This window comes from Pseudophryne corroboree, chromosome 2 (assembly GCF_028390025.1).
Source record: "Pseudophryne corroboree isolate aPseCor3 chromosome 2, aPseCor3.hap2, whole genome shotgun sequence".
In the NCBI taxonomy this organism is placed as follows: domain Eukaryota; kingdom Metazoa; phylum Chordata; class Amphibia; order Anura; family Myobatrachidae; genus Pseudophryne; species Pseudophryne corroboree.
The window spans coordinates 76,277,028-76,298,639 of NC_086445.1; the positions used below are offsets into that span (position 1 = coordinate 76,277,028).

The following is a 21,612-nucleotide window of genomic DNA, read 5'->3' on the forward strand; positions in this document are numbered from 1 at the left end:
TATATCAATATCGCCAAAAAAGTGCCCCCCCTCTCTGTTTTTTTTACCCTGTTTCTGTAGTGCAGTGCAGGGGAGAGTCCTGGGAGCCTTCCTCGCAGCGGAGCTGTGCAGGAAAATGGCGCTGTGTGCTGAGGAGATAGGCCCCGCCCCCTATTTTGGCGGGCTCTTCTCCCGGTGTTTGTGAGACCTGGCAGGGGTTAAATACATCCATATAGCCCCAGGGGCTATATGTGATGTATTTTTAGCCAGAACAAGGTATTATCATTGCTGCCCAGGGCGCCCCCCCCCAGCGCCCTGCACCCTCAGTGACCGCTGGTGTGAAGTGTGCTGACAACAATGGCGCACAGCTGCAGTGCTGTGCGCTACCTCATGAAGACTGAAAAGTCTTCTGCCGCCGGTTTCTGGACCTCTTCACTTTTCGGCATCTGCAAGGGGGTCGGCGGCGCGGCTCCGGGACCGGACTCCATGGCTGGGCCTGTGTTCGATCCCTCTGGAGCTAATGGTGTCCAGTAGCCTAAGAAGCCAATCCATCCTGCACGCAGGTGAGTTCACTTCTTCTCCCCTAAGTCCCTCGTTGCAGTGAGCCTGTTGCCAGCAGGACTCACTGAAAATAAAAAACCTAATAACTTTTTCTAAGCAGCTCTTTAGGAGAGCCACCTAGATTGCACCCTGCTCGGACGGGCACAAAAACCTAACTGAGGCTTGGAGGAGGGTCATAGGGGGAGGAGCCAGTGCACACCACCTAGTCCTAAAGCTTTTATTTTTGTGCCCTGTCTCCTGCGGAGCCGCTAATCCCCATGGTCCTGACGGAGTCCCAGCATCCACTAGGACGTCAGAGAAAAGGTGGCGCTGCCGTCTCAGGATACGGCCGCCTTAAAGGAGCCTGCGGATAGAAAGCAGGAGGCTATCCTGAAGTCTGTATATACACACTCAGGTACTATACTGAGACCTGCTATTGCTTCAGCATGGATGTGCAGTGCTGCAGCAGCGTGGTCTGATTCCCTGTCTGATAACATTGATTCCCTTGACAGGGACACTATATTGCTAACCATAGAGCATATTAAAGACGTAGTCTTATCTATGAGAGATGCACAGAGGGATATTTGCCGGCTGGAATCTAGAATAAATGCAATGTCCATCTCTGCCAGGAGAGTATTATGGACTCGGCAGTGGACAGGTGATGCGGATTCTAAAAGGCACATGGAGGTTTTGCCTTACAAGGGTGAGGAATTGTTTGGGGATGGTCTCTCGGACCTCGTTTCCACAGCAACAGCTGGGAAGTCGACATTTTTACCTCAGGTTCCCTCACAGCCTAAGAAAGCACCATATTATCAGGTACAGTCCTTTCGGCCCCAGAAAGGCAAGCGGGTTAAAGGCGTGTCCTTTCTGCCCAGAGGCAGGGGTAGAGGGAAAAAGCTGCACCATACAGCCAGTTCCCAAGAACAAAAATCCTCCCCTGCTTCCACTAAATCCACATGACGCTGGGGCTCCACTGGTGGAGCCAGGTGCGGTGGGGGCCCGTCTCCGGAACTTCAGCGACCGGTGGGTTCGCTCACAGGTGGATCCCTGGGTTCTACAAGTGGTATCTCAGGGAGACAAGCTGGAATTCGAGACGTCTCCCCCTCGCCGTTACCTCAAATCAGCCTTGCCAGCCACTCCCCCGGACAGGGAGGTAGTGCTGGCGGCAATTCACAAGCTGTACCTCCAGCAGGTGATAATAAAAGTTCCCCTCCTTCAACAGGGACGGGGTTACTATTCCACAATGTTTGTGGTACCGAAACCAGACGGTTCGGTGAGACCCATTCTAAATTTGAAATCCTTGAACACTTATATAAGGAGGTTCAAGTTCAAAATGGAATCGCTCAGGGCGGTTATTGCAAGCCTGGAAGAAGGGGATTACATGGTATCACTGGACATCAAGGATGCTTACCTGCATGTCCCCATTTACCCACCTCACCAGGTGTACCTCCGTTTTGTGGTACAAGACTGCCATTACCAATTCCAGACGTTGCCGTTTGGTCTGTCCACGGCACCGGAGGTTTTTACCAAAGTAATGGCCGAAATGATGATACTCCTTCGAAAGAAGGGAGTTATAATTATCCCATACTTGGATGATCTCCTTATAAAGGCGAGGTCCAGGGAGCAGTTGTTGGTCGGAGTTGCACTATCTCAGGAAGTGCTACAACAGCACAGCTGGATTCTGAATATTCCAAAGTCGCAGCTGGTTCCGACGACGCGTCTGCTGTTCCTGGGTATGATTCTGGACACAGAACAGAAGAAGGTGTTTCTCCCGGAGGAGAAGCCAAGGAGTTGTCATCTCTGGTCAGAGACCTCCTGAAACCAAAACAGGTGTCGGTGCATCACTGCACGCGAGTCCTGGGAAAGATGGTAGCTTCTTACGAGGCAATTCCATTCGGCAGGTTCCATGCAAGGATCTTTCAGTGGGATCTGTTAGACAAGTGGTCCGGATCGCATCTTCAGATGCATCGGCTGATCACCCTGTACCCGAGGGCCAGGGTGTCTCTGCTGTGGTGGCTGCAGAGTGCTCATCTTCTAGAGGGCCGCAGATTCGGCATATAGGACTGGGTCCTGGTGACCACGGATGCAAGCCTCCGAGGTTGGGGGGCAGTCACTCAGGGAAGAAACTTCCAAGGACAATGGTCGAGTCAGGAGGCTTCCCTACACATAAATATTCTGGAACTAAGGGCCATTTACAATGCCCTAAGTCAGGCAAGACCCCTGCTTCAAAACCAGCCGGTACTGATTCAGTCAGACAACATCACGGCGGCCGCCCATGTAAACCGACAGGGCGGCACAAGAAGCAGGATGGCGATGGCAGAAGCCACAAGGATTCTCCGATGGGCGGAAAATCACGTGATAGCACTGTCAGCAGTGTTCATTCCGGGAGTGGACAACTGGGAAGCAGACTTCCTCAGCAGGCACGACCTCCACCCGGGAGAGTGGGGACTTCATCAAGAAGTCTTCATTCAGATTACAAGTCGATGGGAACTGCCACAGGTAGACATGATGGCGTCCCGTCTCAACAAAAAGCTGCAACGGTATTGCGCCAGGTCAAGGGACCCTCAGGCAATAGCTGTGGACGCTCTAGTGACACCGTGGGTGTACCAGTCGGTTTATGTGTTCCCTCCTCTTCCTCTCATACCAAAGGTGCTGAGGATAATAAGAAAGAGAGGAGTAAGAACTATACTCATCGTTCCGGATTGGCCAAGAAGGACTTGGTACCCGGAACTGCAAGAAATGATCTCAGAGGACCCTTGGCCTCTGCCTCTCAGACAGGACCTGCTACAGCAGGGGCCCTGTCTGTTCCAAGACTTACCGCGGCTGCGTTTGACGGCATGGCGGTTGAACGCCGGATCCTGATGGAAAAGGGCATTCCGGTTGAAGTCATTCCTACGCTGATAAAAGCTAGGAAAGATGTGACAGCAAAGCATTATCACTGCATATGGCGAAAATATGTTGCTTGGTGTGAGGCTATGAAGGCCCCCACAGAAGAATTTCAGCTGGGTCGTTTTCTGCACTTTCTACAGTCAGGACTGACTATGGGCCTAAAATTGGGTTCCATTAAAGTCCAGATTTTGGCCCTGTCTATTTTCTTTCAAAAAGAACTGGCTTCACTGCCTGAAGTTCAGACTTTTGTTAAGGGAGTGCTGCACATTCAGCCCCTTTTTGTGCCCCCGGTGGCACCTTGGGATCTCAACGTTGTGTTGGATTTCCTAAAATCACATTGGTTTGAGCCACTTCAGACCGTGGAATTAAAATATCTCACGTGGAAAGTGGTCATGCTTTTGGCCTTGGCTTCGGCTAGGCGGGTGTCAGAATTGGCGGCTTTGTCCTGTAAAAGCCCCTATCTGATCTTCCATATGGACAGAGCAGAATTGAGGACGCGTCACCAATTCCTCCCTAAGGTGGTATCAGCGTTTCATTTGAACCAACCTATTGTGGTGCATGCGGCTACTCGGGACTTGGAGGCCTCCAAGTTGCTGGACGTAGTCCGGGCCCTGAAAATCTATGTTTCCAGGACGGCTAGAGTCAGAAAGACTGACTCGCTGTTTATCCTGCATGCACCCAACAAGCTGGGTGCTCCTGCTTCTAAGCAGACTATTGCTCGCTGGATCTGCTCCACGATTCAACTTGCACATTCTGCGGCTGGACTGCCACATCCTAAATCAGTAAAGGCCCATTCCACGAGGAAGGTGGGCTCTTCTTGGGCGGCTGCCCGAGGGGTCTCGGCTTTACAACTTTGCCGAGCTGCTACCTGGTCGGGATCAAACACGTTTGCAAAATTCTACAAGTTTGATACCCTGGCTGGGGAGGACCTTGAGTTTGCTCATTCGGTGCTGCAGAGTCATCCGCACTCTCCCGTCCGTTTGGGAGCTTTGGTATAATCCCCATGGTCCTTACGGAGTACCCAGCATCCACTAGGACGTCAGAGAAAATAAGAATTTACTCACCGGTAATTCTATTTCTCGTAGTCCGTAGTGGATGCTGGGCGCCCATCTCAAGTGCGGATTGTCTGCAATACTTGTATATAGTTATTGCCTAACTAAAGGGTTATTGTTCTGAGCCATCTGTTCAGTGAGGCTCAGTTGTTATTCATACTGTTAACTGGGTATAGTTATCACGAGTTGTACGGTGTGATTGGTGTGGCTGGTATGAGTCTTACCCTGGATTATAAATCCTTTCCTAGTAATGTCAGCTCTTCCGGGCACAGTTTCCCTAACTGAGGTCTGGAGGAGGGGCATAGAGGGAGGAGCCAGTGCACACCAGATATAGTACCTAATCTTTCTTTAAAGAGTGCCCAGTCTCCTGCGGAGCCAGTCTATTCCCCATGGTCCTTACGGAGTTCCCAGCATCCACTACGGACTACGAGAAATAGAATTACCGGTGAGTAAATTCCTATTTCTCTAACGTCCTAAGTGGATGCTGGGGACTCCGTAAGGACCATGGAAATAGCGGCTCCGCAGGAGACTGGGCACATCTAAAGAAAGCTTTAGGACTAACTGGTGTGCACTGGCTCCTCCCCCTATGACCCTCCTCCAAGCCTCAGTTAGATTTCTGTGCCCGACGAGAAGGGTGCACACTAGGGGCTCTCCTGAGCTTCTTAGTGAAAGTTTTAGTTTAGGTTTGTTATTTTCAGTGAGACCTGCTGGCAACAGGCTCACTGCATCGAGGGACTAAGGGGAGTAGAAGCGAACTCACCTGCGTGCAGAGTGGATTGGGCTTCTTGGCTACTGGACATTAGCTCCAGAGGGACGATCACAGGTTCAGCCTGGATGGGTCCCGGAGCCGCGCCGCCGGCCCCCTTACAGAGCCAGAAGAGCGAAGAGGTCCGGAGAAAGCGGCGGCAGAAGACGTTCCTGTCTTCAAATAAGGTAGCGCACAGCACTGCAGCTGTGCGCCATTGCTCTCAGCACACTTCACACTCCGGTCACTGAGGGTGCAGGGCGCTGGGGGGGGCGCCCTGAGGCGCAATAAAACATGACAGAAATACCTTACATGGCAAAAAATGCATCACATATAGCTCCTGGGCTATATGGATGCATTTAACCCCTGCCAGAATATACAAAAAACCGGGAGATAAGGCCGCCGAAAAGGGGGCGGAGCCTATCTCCTCAGCACACTGGCGCCATTTTCCCTCACAGCTCAGTTGGAGGGAAGCTCCTTGGCTCTTCCCTGCACTACAGAAAGGGTTAAAAAAAGAGAGGGGGGCACTATTTAGGCGCAGTATTAAAACATACAGCAGCTATAAGGGGAAAAACACTTATATAAGGTTATCCCTGTATATATATAGCGCTCTGGTGTGTGCTGGCAAACTCTCCCTCTGTCTCCCCAAAGGGCTAGTGGGGTCCTGTCCTCTATCAGAGCATTCCCTGTGTGTGTGCTGTGTGTCGGTACGTTTGTGTCGACATGTATGAGGAGAAAAATGATGTGGAGACGGAGCAGAGTGTCTGTAACAGTGATGTCACCCCCTAGGGCAGAGGTGGCCAACCAGTCAGTGACAAAGAGCCAAAAAACCTTGTTATGTACGTCAAAGAGCCGACATCGAGCCGATGGCGCACATGCAAAAATGGAATGTGGCCTTGTGTGGTATAAAATACATTGAAAAAGCCAGAACGACATAAAATAAAAAAATTAAGCCAGATCCATTAAAAAAGCCACTTTCACATAAAATAATTGAAAAAGTCAGATTCACATAACAAATTTCAGCTCCCCCATGTGTCTCTCCAGTCAACACCCTCCTGTCACTCCGGCCAGCTCTTCCATGTGTCACTCCTGCTAGCACCCTCCTATGTCACTCCAGCCAACTCTCCCATGTGTCACTACTGCTACCACCCTCCTATGTCACTCCAGCCAGCTCTCCCATGTGTCACTACTGCTACCACCCTCCTATGGCACTCCAGCCAGCTCTCCCATGTGTCACTCCTGCTACCACCCTCCTATGTCACTCCAGCCAGCTCTCCCATGTGTCACTACTGCTACCACCCTCCTATGTCACTCCAGCCAGCTCTCCCATGTGTCACTACTGCTACCACCCTCCTATGTCACTCCAGCCAGCTCTCCCATGTGTCACTACTGCTACCACCCTCCTATGTCACTCCAGCCAGCTCTCCCATGTGTCACTACTGCTTCCACCCTCCTATGTCACTCCAGCCAGCTCTCCCATGTGTCACTACTGCTACCACCCTCCTATGTCACTCCTGCCAGCTCTCCCATGTGTCACTCCTGCTAGCACCCTCCTATGTCACTCCAGCCAACTCTCCCATGTGTCACTACTGCTACCACCCTCCTATGTCACTCCAGCCAACTCTCCCATGTGTCACTACTGCTACCACCCTCCTATGTCACTCCTGCTAGCACCCTCCTATGTCACTCCGGCCAGCTCTTCCATGTGTCACTCCTGCTAGCACCCTCCTATGTCACTCCAGCCAACTCTCCCATGTGTCACTACTGCTACCACCCTCCTATGTCACTCCAGCCAGCTCTCCCATGTGTCACTACTGCTACCACCCTCCTATGTCACTCCAGCCAGCTCTCCCATGTGTCACTACTGCTACCACCCTCCTATGTCACTCCAGCCAGCTCTCCCATGTGTCACTACTGCTACCACCCTCCTATGTCACTCCAGCCAGCTCTCCCATGTGTCACTACTGCTACCACCCTCCTATGTCACTCCGGCCAGCTCTTCCATGTGTCACTCCTGCTAGCACCCTCCTATGTCACTCCAGCCAACTCTCCCATGTGTCACTACTGCTACCACCCTCCTATGTCACTCCAGCCAGCTCTCCCATGTGTCACTACTGCTACCACCCTCCTATGTCACTCCAGCCAGCTCTCCCATGTGTCACTCCTGCTACCACCCTCCTATGTCACTCCAGCCAGCTCTCCCATGTGTCACTACTGCTACCACCCTCCTATGTCACTCCAGCCAGCTCTCCCATGTGTCACTCCTGCTACCACCCTCCTATGTCACTCCAGCCAGCTCTCCCATGTGTCACTACTGCTACCACCCTCCTATGTCACTCCAGCCAGCTCTCCCATGCCAGCACACACCCCAGCGCTATATGATCCAGGAATCACACAGTAACTTAGTGTTTACCCAGTAGCTGCTGTATACACTGATTTTGCGCTAAATTTATGTGTCCCCCTCTCTTTTTACCCTCTTTCTACCGTGATTCTGCAGGGGAGAGCCTGGGGAGCTTCCTCTCAGCGGAGCTGTGGAGAGAAAATGGCGCTGGTGAGTGCTGAGGAAGAAGCCCCACCCCCTCAGCGGCGGGCTTCTGTCCCGCGATTTTGTGTAAAATAATGGCGGGGGCTCATGCATATATACAGTGCCCAACTGTATATATGCTCTTTTATGCCAAGAGGTACTTAATTGCTGCCCAGGGCGCCCCCCCTGCACCCTACAGTGACCTGGGGTTTAATGTGGGAGCAATGGCGCACAGCTGCAGTGCTGTGCGCTACCTCATATTTAGACTGGAGTCTTCTGCCGCCACTTTTGACGTCTTCTTGCTTCTCACGCCGGCTTCTGGCTCTGCGAGGGGGACGGCGGCGCGGCGTCCGGGCGACCAAGGGTGCGTTCCTGTGTTCGATCCCTCTGGAGCTAATGGTGTCCAGTAGCCTAAGAAGCATGACCTATCCGCAGTTAGTAGGGCTGCTTCTCTCCCCTCAGTCCCACATAGCAGAGAGTCTGTTGCCAGCAGATCTCTCTGAAAATAAAAAATCCTAACAAAATACTTTCTTATTAGCAAGCTCAGGAGAGCTCACTAAAGTGCACCCAGCTCGTCCGGGCACAGATTCTAACTGAGGTCTGGAGGAGGGACATAGAGGGAGGAGCCAGTGCACACCAGTATTCCTAATTCTTTCTTAAAGTGCCCTGTCTCCTGCGGAGCCCGTCTATTCCCCATGGTCCTTACGGAGTCCCCAGCATCCACTAGGACGTTAGAGAAAATAATAATAATAATAAATAAAATAATAACCATAAAGAAAAAACAAAAAACAACCACCACAAAAGAGGATTTGTTATATTATTTATTCCAAAAATAAATATCAGGGCTGTAGGGTACAATATATTAGATTGACATTACCACAAGAGTCCTTTGGCAACGGAGACAGAATACAGCAACAGCGTTGTACAGGATTATAGCAAGATTCCACCCAACATTCCCCATCCTCCCTCTTATCTGTATAAGCTGGTCTGTTTAAAAACTATTTTTCAATTTAAAAAAAAAGGCACAACTGTTGCATGTTTCATAAAATGTATGGCACATCTGTTGTTCATACCCCATTTTTACATTCGATAAAAGTACAAGGCAGAAGCGATCAGAAAGTACTGCTGATGACTGACCAATTCCCCTTACACATTGTTGACTGTTGAAGATAGAAAAAGGTTGTATTTGGTTCTTTTGGCACGAGGCATTTGTACCCACACAAAGGGAGAATGCATTATTCAATAGTGTTTGGACGTGTTGCCACGTATACAAACACAACAATTAACACCACCACTACGGCCAGGGTGGGAAGCACCACAGTAGTTATTTGCTGCCGGGCTTCCTGCATCGCCTGTTTTCTTTCCTTCTTATCCCTGGAAGATTCTTTCTTAGGCTTTCCTTTCAGCTGCCTCATTGTCCCGTCCTCGCGTTGCAGCACTTGCGCGATTCACGTTGTGCAACAAGCCAGTAGATCAATAAACCTCTCAGCGGTATCAGTCAGCTGTTGGGCTGGAGTCCTAGAAAAAGCAAGATGGAGCACTATTAATGATGGATAAAATGTCAGATGTACTAGGTGCCGACACATGATGGAGGAAGCCATTTTGTGTACTAGATGCAGACACATGATGGAGGAAGCCATTTTGTGTGCTATAAGATTCACAAACATGCAACCTCTCCCTTATGAATTTGTGTGTCCCAGAGTTTTCCAAACTCCGCCATTACAGGCCAGGTTTTAAAGATATCCATGTGGACTCGAGCATGAATGTCCTTAAAACCTGGCCTGTAATGGCAGGGTTTGGTAAACCCTGGTGTGACCTAGAAGTCCCTCACGCCTCAGTGAAGTCTTCATTTTCGTGAAATCTGATTGGCCGATTATTAATGTCTCCCTCAATTGTGTATATATTTAAGTTCATGCATCTTTTTTGGTAATTGGAGGTGCTGTGACTTTTAAAACATGCTGGAATTTGTAGTTTTAGCAACAGATGGTCAACATTACTTGTTATGAAATGTGGCAACTTGCATTTACAAAAAACAAACAATCAGAATACGGCAGTGAAGGCTTACTGAAGGAAAGCTTTGTTATGATAAATTATGAAGCAGACAATGAACACACTTTGATACACATTAGTAATTGCGTTATTCAATATTTTGTATTCTCTCTGTATACCATTGCATTGTGCATTGCTGTTTAGGGGATAATTTAACTCTGCTCCCAGAGCTCTAATTATTCACCTTAACAAACAGGTCAAACAGTGTTAAGGAATAAACGCATAAAATTAGTTACTTATAGACTAGGTTCTAATCCTCCTTTAAATTAAAATAAACAGATACCTGCAGAGTTGTATTAATATTAATGACTATAATCCTACGTAAGTAAGGTAAATAATGCATACACGCTCTTGCTGTAGAAGGCAGGATTAACCACATCTTTTTATAGTTCATTAAAAATGCAGAACAATTTTAAATCATGTCTCTAAATATAGTTAAAAGTACAATGTGTGTCAGCAGTGTGCATAGTACAGAGCGCAGTAGGCGGTACAACTAAATGGGAAGAGTGGCTCTCCTTTGTAATGTAACAAATTCTAGTGCACCCGTTGCTTTATACACCGTGGAGGCAGCCATTTTGTGGGAGCCAGGGACATACTGAGAGAGCAAAAATGGCTGCTGTCTGTGTCTCATGCCTCAGTGATGGCAACTGGTGGCAGACTCATGAATATGGGCTCCATTGTTTGTACATATGTCTATTCTATATAAGTCAAGTGAGGGGTGTGAGAGCAAAAGGGCTTTTTTGGAGGGAAATGCTTAAAAAAGAAAAAAAAAAGGGACCACTATGAGGTAAATTGAAATAACCGCAATCTCCTGTTGCACCTGCTTCCAGGTACTATAGTAGTTTAAGTATTGTTTATTGGGGTTGCTTGCAAAGGACAGTGATCATGGACTACAATAACATGCTGCAGTTTTCCGTCAGCCCTCATGATTGTTACCTACTTTGGAAGAATCATCAAATAATTCCTATTTCTATTATGTTTTACTGTATTAATACATTTTCACAACGGCTGAAAAGCCACAGGCTACCTGCTTCCTACAATACCCTTGTGATATATGTACAGCATAGTTATGGATACGCGTATGAGTTACCTCAGCAATATTGTTTTTTTTAAACAAAACCCATGTCCCTCTATTCAGTTACAGACACGCTCTGAAGAGAAGGACGCTTGCTGCATTTCCGCGTCCTTTGTCCTTGGCACCGGTAAAGCATTAAAAGCCACGTAGGAGCCAGTATTTCTTGTTGAATAAAAGATCAGGGATGTTCTGACCTGATACGGCTGTATTGAACGCAACTCCAAAATGACCTTGCTGTACAGTGGAATGGGTGTTTGCAGTCCGTGAGCGCACTGCTATGTTATAAACCAAAAGAAACAATTCCATGGTACTGTAAGAACCTTCAATTTACTGTTACGTACCATTTATCCAGCAGATTCTACACACTAATTTTCTATTTTCCTGTTCGCCTCCACATGAAACATTAACCGTTTCATAGCACAGCATACTTAGAAATAGATTACTCAATGTAAGTTTCACTTGTAATAATGGTTATCTTGCTCATTCATGAATGACAGATCTAGGTGGAATACATGGACTATCAATACGCACATTCTATTCAGCACATTAATCATGCGCCTAATTGTGTGTCTGTGCCTACAATGGTTTAGAATAAGCCCCCTTTGCACATGCTAGTCCTTCTTGCCTAACCCCTGTGGGACAACACAGGAGAACAAGCAGCAGGTGAGGTGTAAGCCACAGTCCAGGGTTCTGTACATGTGCGAGGAGACTGCGGCACAGAAGTGTTGAGCAGTAGATGTAGTCTATACGCACAGTTAGATATTGAGCAACAGTGCAGGAGTGGAGTCTGGGCACTAAGCAGAAGGTGCAGCACATGGAGATACAGCCAGTCTTGGCAATAGCAGAACGCTCACATGACCCATAACGCCATGTAAAGTTGTCGAAAGCAAATTGCGCTCACTTTATTGGAGAATGCCGCTCTTGCCCAAGACAGACCGCCAGACCACCCAGGTTGCGGAGACTTTTCAGGTGGGGCCAGGTGTTAGGGGGTTATGGCCACTGGAGTGGAAGTAGAAAAACATGGAGGGAACTGTAGTGAAAGTGGGTGGGATGGGCTTACTCTACCACCCTGCCCTTCTCTTTACACAGGTTATAGGGGTTTTATCCTCGGGCCTTGGTCTTCCCCACCACTCTGTAAGCTACCGTTCCCGATTATTCCTAGTGCTAGCACCCATTTCCAGATTCCAATTCTTCCCAATGATCTGTTTTAATAAATAAATGGAATTATGGGGCTCATACATCTTTGAGCCGTATCCGGTCTATAGAGCTACAATAAAAAGGTCTACAGTCAATAGGGTCGACAGGATCAAAAGGCAGACACTTTTTTGTTTGTTTTTTAAAACATTTTTAAAACTTTTGCTGCATTTACTATCCATGCCACAAACTATTACCTTTAGTAACCTTGCGGCAAATGAAGCGGAGCGAGCCACCGAGCCCGAAGCGCGGCGAGCGAAGCGAGCCCACGAGGGGACGCATTTCAACAAATTGGGGGTAAAAGTGTTTAAAAACACCCATTTTTGTGTGTGTGTGTGTGTGTCGACCTTTTGACCCCGTTGACTTTTTACTGTAGACCAAATGACCGTCTATCTTTATAATGTCCATCTTCTGTATCTGAACCAGCCGATTGCCTGTTCAGGCGACGTCGATCCAATATGCTGATCAAGAACGCAGGTCAGCGGACAGTGATGACTGCCGATACAGTGTGTAATCGGCAACAAAACTGCATGTTTAAAATCCCAACTCGCCAATCCAGATCTTTTTTTTTGGTCAGAAACAGCAAATCGAGGATTTCCAGCATGTCCGATTTCCCCAAAACCCCTGATCCATGCTGTGGGAGAACGGGGAATTGCCCCCATAATCCCTTGACATATAGGCCCCATTACCTACTGTGCAGAACCATGACTTGCTTGTATCCTGTTTCCAAGCAGCCAGGACACACCAAAGCCTAAGTAGCACCATAGAGGTCAGGCTAGAGAAATCTGTTCTTGTTCCCCCTGAGCCTACTGCCAGTGAGCCGAGGCCTATCACTATCAAGAAATGGGCACTCTCTATCCGAGTTGCACGTTCACATTTCAGCCTCCGGTCTTGAGTTAGATCCTGGGAAAATGGAGGAAAACCTGGATTGGCCTCAACACCATCTCACATTTATTAGGATTTTCAAAGGATCTTTGTAAATTTTTCAAAAAGGATGTGCCTCTCTGCTAACAACTAATCTTAGGATTTTATAAACCTAAAAAAATGTGTCCAATTGACCCGTGTGTTGCGCCACTATATTACAAGGGCTGCCCTGCAGTTCCCGTAGCCAGAGGAAGTGTCTCTCCAAAACACAACAGAATATAGTCATACACAGAAGGAAAATTATAGCTACAGGTACCACCAGGCGCCTATACAGATATGTTCACAATACAATAATGGATAAGCAAACAATACAACCCTTTAGTTGATGCAGGGATGTTCGATCTTCAAAACTTTGTGCACCTCCATTTTGAAGGAAATGGTTCCATACATCAGTTCTTTAATTCACAAAGTTTGCAAGACTCTGGAACATTGTATCGGGATCAGAGCAAAATGATAGCAACACACTGTGATCTTGCAGTGTTGGAGTGCCTTGTACATGGAGGAAATAGACAACAACTATATCACTTCTAAGTTGTTGGCTCACAAGCTATATACAGCCGACAGAAGCTATACTATTGGAGATCGGGTACAATTAGCTATCAACTTTTCTAATTAAGAATGGATTCATCTTCTAGAAGGGGCTTATTTCATTTCCCAACATCTAAATCCCTGCCAAACGAGGTGGTCCCTATTTTCTCTCAGAGTATTAGGTTTCTACCTGTACTCCAGCATTCCTGTGTCTTACTAGTGCCCGTCCCTTGTGACTAGGAACTGACCCATTGCTGTAATCACTCTTGCATGCAGTTTTGGTTCAGACGTAGATTCGGCTAGCAGCTGACCCAGTTTGACCTGAACCTTACTTTGCCGCCGGTCCATGCACTTCCCTTACACTTGCCATAATCTCAGCAAACCTTGGGGTAGGGCGGGGCGCTGCCACCGGCGAACCTACCAAAAAAGTCAATCTAAAAATTCCTTGCGGGAATCCCTGGTGAGAACCGGATGTTCATTAGTCTTCACATTCTGTTTCTGCCAGCGCTAACCTAGGTTAGAATTCGAATATCTATTATACTGCACTAAAATGCAAATCAATATTAATAAGAAAAAATAAATAAAAGAAAGGAATCAAGGGGATCACTAGGTTACTATGATGTGTTGGAGGGGATGGGGGGGGGGGGGGGGGAGGAGGATTCTTCAGGTTGTGGGTCAACAGAGAAGTCATGCTCGCATTGCGTCAGACCATACACACATTCGTACCTCACAGCTGGTCTGCAGATCTTCCACAAATGATCCGGAGTCTCTTCTATAGCCTATAATACAAATAATGGGAATAGGTTAACGTCTAACTGCAGTAGATATAAAGAACACAGAAAGATAGCCACAATGGACCAGTCCTGGCAAACCTGAGGTGCTTCAGCTGTTGCGAAACTACACATCCCAGCATGCCCCGCCACAGTTTTAGCATATGCTAATAGCAAAGCTGTAGCAGTGAATGCTGGGACTTGTAGTTTTATAACAGCTGGAGAGCCACAAGTTGACCTGACCTGCAATAGGCAAATGCTTTTTCAAATCATAAGCTGCGGGTACCGGGGTCTAAGAACTACAAATTGCCACATTATCATAACCAGCCACTGTCTGAAGGTATGGCAGTGATCATCAGCATTTACTTATAAGATGCCACTTAGTGTACACAGCACCACACAGGAATTACAAAAGAATATGTAACAATAAAAATGAATATTAATGTAAAAAAAAAAAAATAGGATAAAACAGTCATAAACAGGGGCAAATGATACAACAATAATGAGATACAGGTCTTAGGAAAAGCATCCATGATCCTCTGCCAGAGAGAGGGTGAGGACCCTGCTCATGATATTACAGTCTAAAGGAATGGCGGGAAACTTGGAGGTTACCTGGGAACAGATGAGGGAGGACAGTAGATGAGTATGAATAGCGCAAATGCTAGAATACCGGACGTGTGAACAGACCTCGGTCAGTCACTAAACATTATGCATTTATTAAACTATAATAAAAGTAGGTAAAGTTATGGGGATGGTTCCATATACCCTGACCGTATAACCACATGCTCTATTCACTTGTGTTACGTCATCCGCTGACCACCAACCCACAATGGGCTCACATTTGACAAAGTATTACTGGAGTCTTCTTAAGGACACTGAGTAACCAACCTAAGGGCTGAATGCATTACATGCTGTCTAACACAAGGATAATGGATACCAATAGCTTCATCTTCCACAAGGGAAAGGGTCTACTAGCTCTATCATTAAGAAACTCAGATTAAGGGCCGGAGCTATTCTAATGTTGCTTCGGACGGGCGCGTCAAGTTCATTTCAGCTTGCTAACCCCAGAGGTAACGAGGCGAAATGCGCGTAAAGAGACCCGTTTGGGCGCCCAATCGGGTCTTTTCACGATTGCGCCCATCAGTTTAGTTGGGTTTAGGTGCTTTGCGCGCCTAAACCCAACTGTACTGGGCGCGATAACGGGGGACTTTTTTTTTTTTTTAAAGTCGAACCGAGATGGTCGGAAACAAGGCCAAAATCTTTCGAATTTGGCCCCGTTTCCCCCAGAAGCACGTGAAATCGGCAGCTATACAGATGATTCACGTACTATTCGACAAGTTGAATTCACAGACTTGTCGAATAAAAATGCTGGGGCCTGGATAGGTCGGAACCCCCTTCCGACCTGAAAAAGTCGAAAACTGCCGTCTTTTCGACAAGACCTTAATTGAATATACCCCACAGAAGCGCAATTATCCATGTGGATTCAGAGATACATCGCCATGGCGATCTTTCTACCCTATAATAGTACTGGAACACTAATTTACTAGCGTGCTTAACTGAAATCGGAGGTTCTCAAGGTTGTTTCCTCACTCGGTAAATCGCCAAGTCAGTCAGATCGCGACTACTATTTCTGACGTGTACCTAGATTTACTCGCATCGAGGGACATTTAGAAAAGAGTTTGAGAGTTAATTTATATTCAAGAATAGCACTCACAGGAGCACCGTGCATTCTAATATAGAGTGTGCAGGACATTTTGTTTTTGCGAGGAGGGCTGGAGGTTATAGTTGTAACAGAAGTATAGTATTAAAAAGGGAAAAAAAATACAGACCCAGAGGAAATACGTAAAAACAGGAGGGGAATACACTAGCTCAGTGGTTCTCAAACTGTGTGCCGTGACACCCTGGGGTGCCTCCGGACACTTGCAGGGGTGCTCTGGGTTGTTGGTCCAGGACCAATTAAAATCATTTATGGTCAATGTAAGTAACAAAACTAGTGCTGGTGTGGACAAACAGAAGCAAATTTTTTCCCTCGCTACACAATTAAACCTTGCATGACATATTAAACACAATTTAATTTAATATTTCTTTCTTCATTTGTCAATAAGAAACTTTTGGCCTAGGGGTGCTGTAAAAAAAAAAATTCTGATACTTTAGGGCGCCGTGATTTAAAGAGGTTTGAGAACCACTGCACTAGCTCCATATAGACGAGGGGCAATTCAGGAGTCAAACCCATGACCACGTGCGGTCCATAAAAAGAAAGAAATAAATCCACAACAAAAACACAACACTACCACCCTCTTCTCGTAGATCAGCCCTTAAAACAGAAAGAAAAGTAAAATGTATTTTATATTATAGGTTTGGCTGTGTAGTATGGTCTACATTAAAAATGGTAATTTCTCAATTAAAATATATTCACTGCCACTTCAATTAAGAGCAATAACATGCTCCTTTCTACGAAACAAACATTAAATAAAAAAAAGCCACCTCACAAAACTAAAAGGTGTGTACACACAGAGATTTTTTCTTTTGATTTTGTCTATATGGTCAAAATAGCAAGAAAAGTTAGTGCAGATCGTAAGGTGAAAGTCACCTTGCGATCCCAATGCGCGGTCCCGCGAGGTCGGTATCTCAAGGCTAGATAGTCAAAAGTGACTTGCCTGCATAGTCTATCTACTTTAAAAGTATAGTCAAAATTGACACTTAGCCAAAATCATATTCAATAGCCGTCGGGTCCTTTCCGACTGAAAGGACCCAACAGCTCTCTATTCAATGCTGGGCCAAACCTGACAGGTTTGGCCCGGTCCAGACAGTGTCAATCCGACTTTAAAAGACGAATTGACATTGTCGGAAACGGGGCTAAAACCTATCTGGTTTGGCCGCGCTTCCGACAATACACGCGGGTCATCGGCTGAAGCCGCAGATCCGCGTGTATTCTGACAGTCTTCCGACAGACTTGTCGGAAAAAAGTTGCCAGTAATGAATAGGTCGGAACCCCTTCCGACCTCAATCAGTCGGAAAGCTGCCTTCTTTCCGACAAGACGGCAGCTTCCGACTCTTCTTGAATACACCCCATAGTCAGTATCGCAAGCACAGTCATCTATGCTTGCGATACCAACCACAGTAAATGTCGCATAGTGAGAATCGAATCTCACCGTGTGTACACACCCACAGTTAGTCACGGAACAAAAACTATTCAGCTGAAATGGTATCTGGAAAGCTGCATCATTTGAAGGGGCTACATGAAGAGGAATTAGCAATTTTATTAATGGGAATCATTTCTCATTTTCACATTAGTTTTTGCCAAGATAAAAGTAAATGGATAAAAAAAAGGCAATTTCTCATCTCTTGAACGAGGCTTGGCTGAGCTGTAATATTTCAGTTTTATTCGTACGATCCTTGAGAGCTGGCGAGTAAATTGAATTTTTTTTTTTAACACAATAAATAAATCGTATTTATACTTAAAAAAAAAACCCATCTCACAAGTAATGGTAGAAAAACCCCAAACACAATAAAACAGAAAGCAGTAATGTATTCGTCATCAAACTGCAGGGTTGTATAAAAGACAATACAGTTGTGTCCATAGATCCATAATTTAACCGTTGTATGCAATAGTTATTTCAGACAAGGGCTTTGCAAGATGCACGAACAACCCAGTAATTTTCTGGCCTTCTCTCACTGTATTTTATGGATGGACAAAACACAGTTATGAGTATAGCTTGCACCAGGGGGCTGTATTTGGCAGAGACCCCACTGATGCCAGGATAGAGGGGAGATGTATACTTGCCTACTCTCCTGGTTTCTGCGGGAGACACCCGATTTTTGGGGTATTCAATCACACCCCCCAGATGAGTGGGTACCTAGTGAAGTGTGCAGAATGCGGGAGATAGATATAGGCAATCTGCAGTCCCTGTGGAGGGGGCGGGGCCTAATGGTGCAGTTATATGCTAATTGTGTTATTTCAACCCTACCCCTTTGTAAATAGTGTCCAACTGCATTAGCTTTGTACTGAGTAGGTGGCGCCTAATGACTCAATTAGCCCCACCCCATCACTATCCTCCTGTTTCTCTCGAGGTATCTCCCGGGGAGGAAATATTAAAAGTTGGTAAGTATGAGGAGATGTATTATGCTTTGGAGAGAGATAAGTGGAGCAGTTGCCCAGAGCAGCCCACCAACTCCTAACTTTCTTATCAAATCCTGCGCTAGATAAATGACAGTTATTAGCTGATCTGTTGCTTTGTGCAACAACTCCACTTTATCTCTCCCCAAGGGGTCTATTTACTAAGCCTTGTGGCGGGACATACTGGAGTACGTTCGTCCGACATGCGGGATGCTGGCCAAACTGGGACGTTTGAGTTCGTCCGGCATCCTGCACGTCTGGCGAACTCTTACTCCATAACATCCTGCTACTGGGGAGAAATAAAGTGGACGGAGATAAAGTACCAGTCAATCAGCTTCTAACTGCCATGTTACAGGCTGCGTCTGAAAAAGGACAGGAGCCGATTGGCTGGTACATTGTCCACAACTAAAGATCATCCATGTGATATGCAAATGTGAGCAATCTGAACGCCCATCACATCGCTATTAAACAGCGGTCACAGTACAACACCTAGGGGGAGGTATATCAAGTCTTCGGGATCTATGTACTAAGCCTCAGAGAGAGATACAGTGGCTGGAGATAAAGTACCAACCAATCAGCTCCTAACTGCCATGTTACATGGCTGTGTCTGAAACATGACAGGAGCCGATTGGTTGGTACTTAAACTCTCCCCACGACTTATTACATAGACAGCAAATCGCATACTGTACATGTGCAACAAAAAAAAAATGTATCCATGGTAGTGCGCAAGTCCCGGTACGAATGAGGAAAGCTGCAGATGGAAAACCGGTGGACGGCCCAGTCATCCACATAACGTCAGCCGGGGGCTTGCATGGATGAATGGAAGCTTGGATTAGTATAAGGTAGTATGCAGACTGCCGCCGACGATGCGTCTGGCTCAAAATTAGGCCCACACGTTTACATTTGGGAACCAAATAAACTGCACAGGTCAGTCCACAAAATGGCGGCTTCCTTTGTGTGGGTGACATTTTGAAGCTGATGTGCATTGCTTCTACTTTACTCTCCCTTGTGATGCAAGACAAAACCCCCACACCATGACAAAATAAGATTTTACTCACCGGTAAATCTATTTCTCGTAGTCCGTAGTGGATGCTGGGACTCCGTAAGGACCATGGGGATTATACCAAAGCTCCCAAACGGGCGGGAGAGTGCGGATGACTCTGCAGCACCGAATGAGCAAACTCTAGGTCCTCCTCAGCCAGGGTATCAAACTTGTAGACTGTTGCAAAAATGTTTGAACCCGACCAAGTAACAGCTCGGCAAAGTTGTAAAGCCGAGACCTCTCGGGCAGCCGCCCAAGAAAAGCCCACTTTCCTCGTGGAATGGGCTTTTACAGATTTAGGGTGCGGCAGTCCAGCCGCAGCATGTGCAAGTTGAATCGTGCTACAGATCCAGCGAGCAATAGTCTGCTTAGAAGCAGGAGCACCCAGCTTGTTGGGTGCATACAGGATAAATAGCGAGTCAGTTTTCCTGACTCCAGCCGTCCTGGAAACATATACTTTTCAGGGCCCTGACTACGTTCAGTAACTTGGAATCCTCCAAATCCCAAGTAGCCGCAGGCACCATAATAGGTTGGTTCACATGAAAAACTGATACCACCTTAGGAAGGAATTGGGAACGAGTCCTCAATTCCGCCTTATCCATATAAAATACAGATAAGGGCTTTTGTATGACAAAGCCGCCAATTCTGATACACGCCTGGCCGACGCCACGGCCCACAGCATGACCACTTTCCACGTGAGGTATTGTAGCTCCACGGATTTAAGTGGCTCAACCCATTGCGACTTCAGGAAATCCAACACCACGTTGAGATCCCACGGTGCCACTTGAGGCACAAACGGGGGCTGACTATGCAGCACTCCCTTAACAAAAGTCCGAACTTCAGGCAGTGAAGCCAGTTCTATTTTGGAAGAAAATCGATAGAGCCGAAATCTGGACCTTCATGGAACCCAATTTTAGGCCCATAGTCACCTCTGACTGTAGGAAGTGCAGAAATCGACCTAGCTGAAATTTCTCCTTTGGGGCCTTCCTGGCCTCACAGCACGCAACATATTTCCACCATATGCGGTGATAATGGTTTGCGTTCTCTTCTTTCCTAGCTTTAAATAGCGTAGGGATAACTTCCTCCGGAATGCCCTTTTCCTTCAGGATCCGGCGTTCAACCGCCATGCCGTCAAACGCAGCCGCGGTACGTCTTGGAACAGACAGGCCCCCTGCTGCAGCAGGTCCTGTCTGAACGGCAGAGGCCATGGGTCCTCTGAGATCATTTCTTGGCGTTCTGGTTACCAAGCTCTTCTTGGCCAACCCGGAACAATGAGTATAGTTCTTACTCCTCTCCTTCTTATTATTCTCATTACCCTGGGTAAGAGAGGCAGAGAAGGGAACACATACACCGACTGGTACACCCACAGTGTTACCAGAGCGTCCACAGCTATCGCCTGAGGGTCCCTTGACCTGGCGCAATATCTTTGTAGCTTTTTGTTGAGGCGGGATGCCATCATGTCCACCTGTGGCCTTTCCCAACGGTGTACAATCATTTGGAAAACTTCTTGATGAAGTCCCCACTCTCCCGGGTGGAGGTCGTGTCTTCTGAGAAAGTCTGCTTCTCAGTTGTCCACTCCGGGAATGAACACTGCTGACAGTGCTAACACATGATTTTCCGCCCATCGGAGAATCCTTGTGGCTTCTGCCATCGCCATCCTGCTTCTTGTGCCGCCCTGTCGGTTTACATGAGCGACCGCCGTGATGTTGTCTGACTGGATCAGCACCGGCCGGTGTTGAAGCAGGGGTCTAGCCTGACTTAGGGCATTGTAAATGGCCCTTAGTTCCAGAATATTTATGTGTAGGGAAGTCTCCTGACTTTTCCATAGCCTTGGAAGTTTCTTCCCTGTGTGACTGCCCCCCAGCCTCGAAGGCTGGCATCCGTGGTCACCAGGACCCAGTCCTGTATGCCGAATCTGCGGCCCCCTAGAAGATGAGCACTCTGCAGCCACCACAACAGCGACACCCTGGCCCTTGGAGACAGGGTTATCCGCCGATGCATCTGAAGATGCGACCCGGACCACTTTCCCACTGGAAAATCCTTGCATGGGACCTGGCGAATGGAATTTCTTTGTAAGAAGCTACCATCCTTCCCAAGGCTCGCGTGCATTGATGCACCGACACCTGTATACGTATTAGGAGGTCTGTCTAGAGACGACAACTCCTTGGACTTCTCCTCCGGGAG

The 21,612-nt window shown here is 47.2% G+C and overlaps 1 long non-coding RNA gene across 1 annotated transcript in view; it reads right to left on the reverse strand.

The window, feature by feature from the left end:
- Positions 1-9,150: 9,150 nt before the first annotated feature.
- LOC134999610 (uncharacterized) overlaps positions 9,151-21,612 on the reverse strand; it is a 57,201-nt gene continuing 44,739 nt past the window's right edge. The window contains exons 2-3 of the long non-coding RNA XR_010201693.1: positions 14,226-14,278; positions 9,151-9,247 (exon numbers count right to left, since the gene is read on the reverse strand). This is a non-coding gene — a long non-coding RNA (uncharacterized LOC134999610). The remainder of the gene's footprint in view (positions 9,248-14,225; positions 14,279-21,612) is intronic.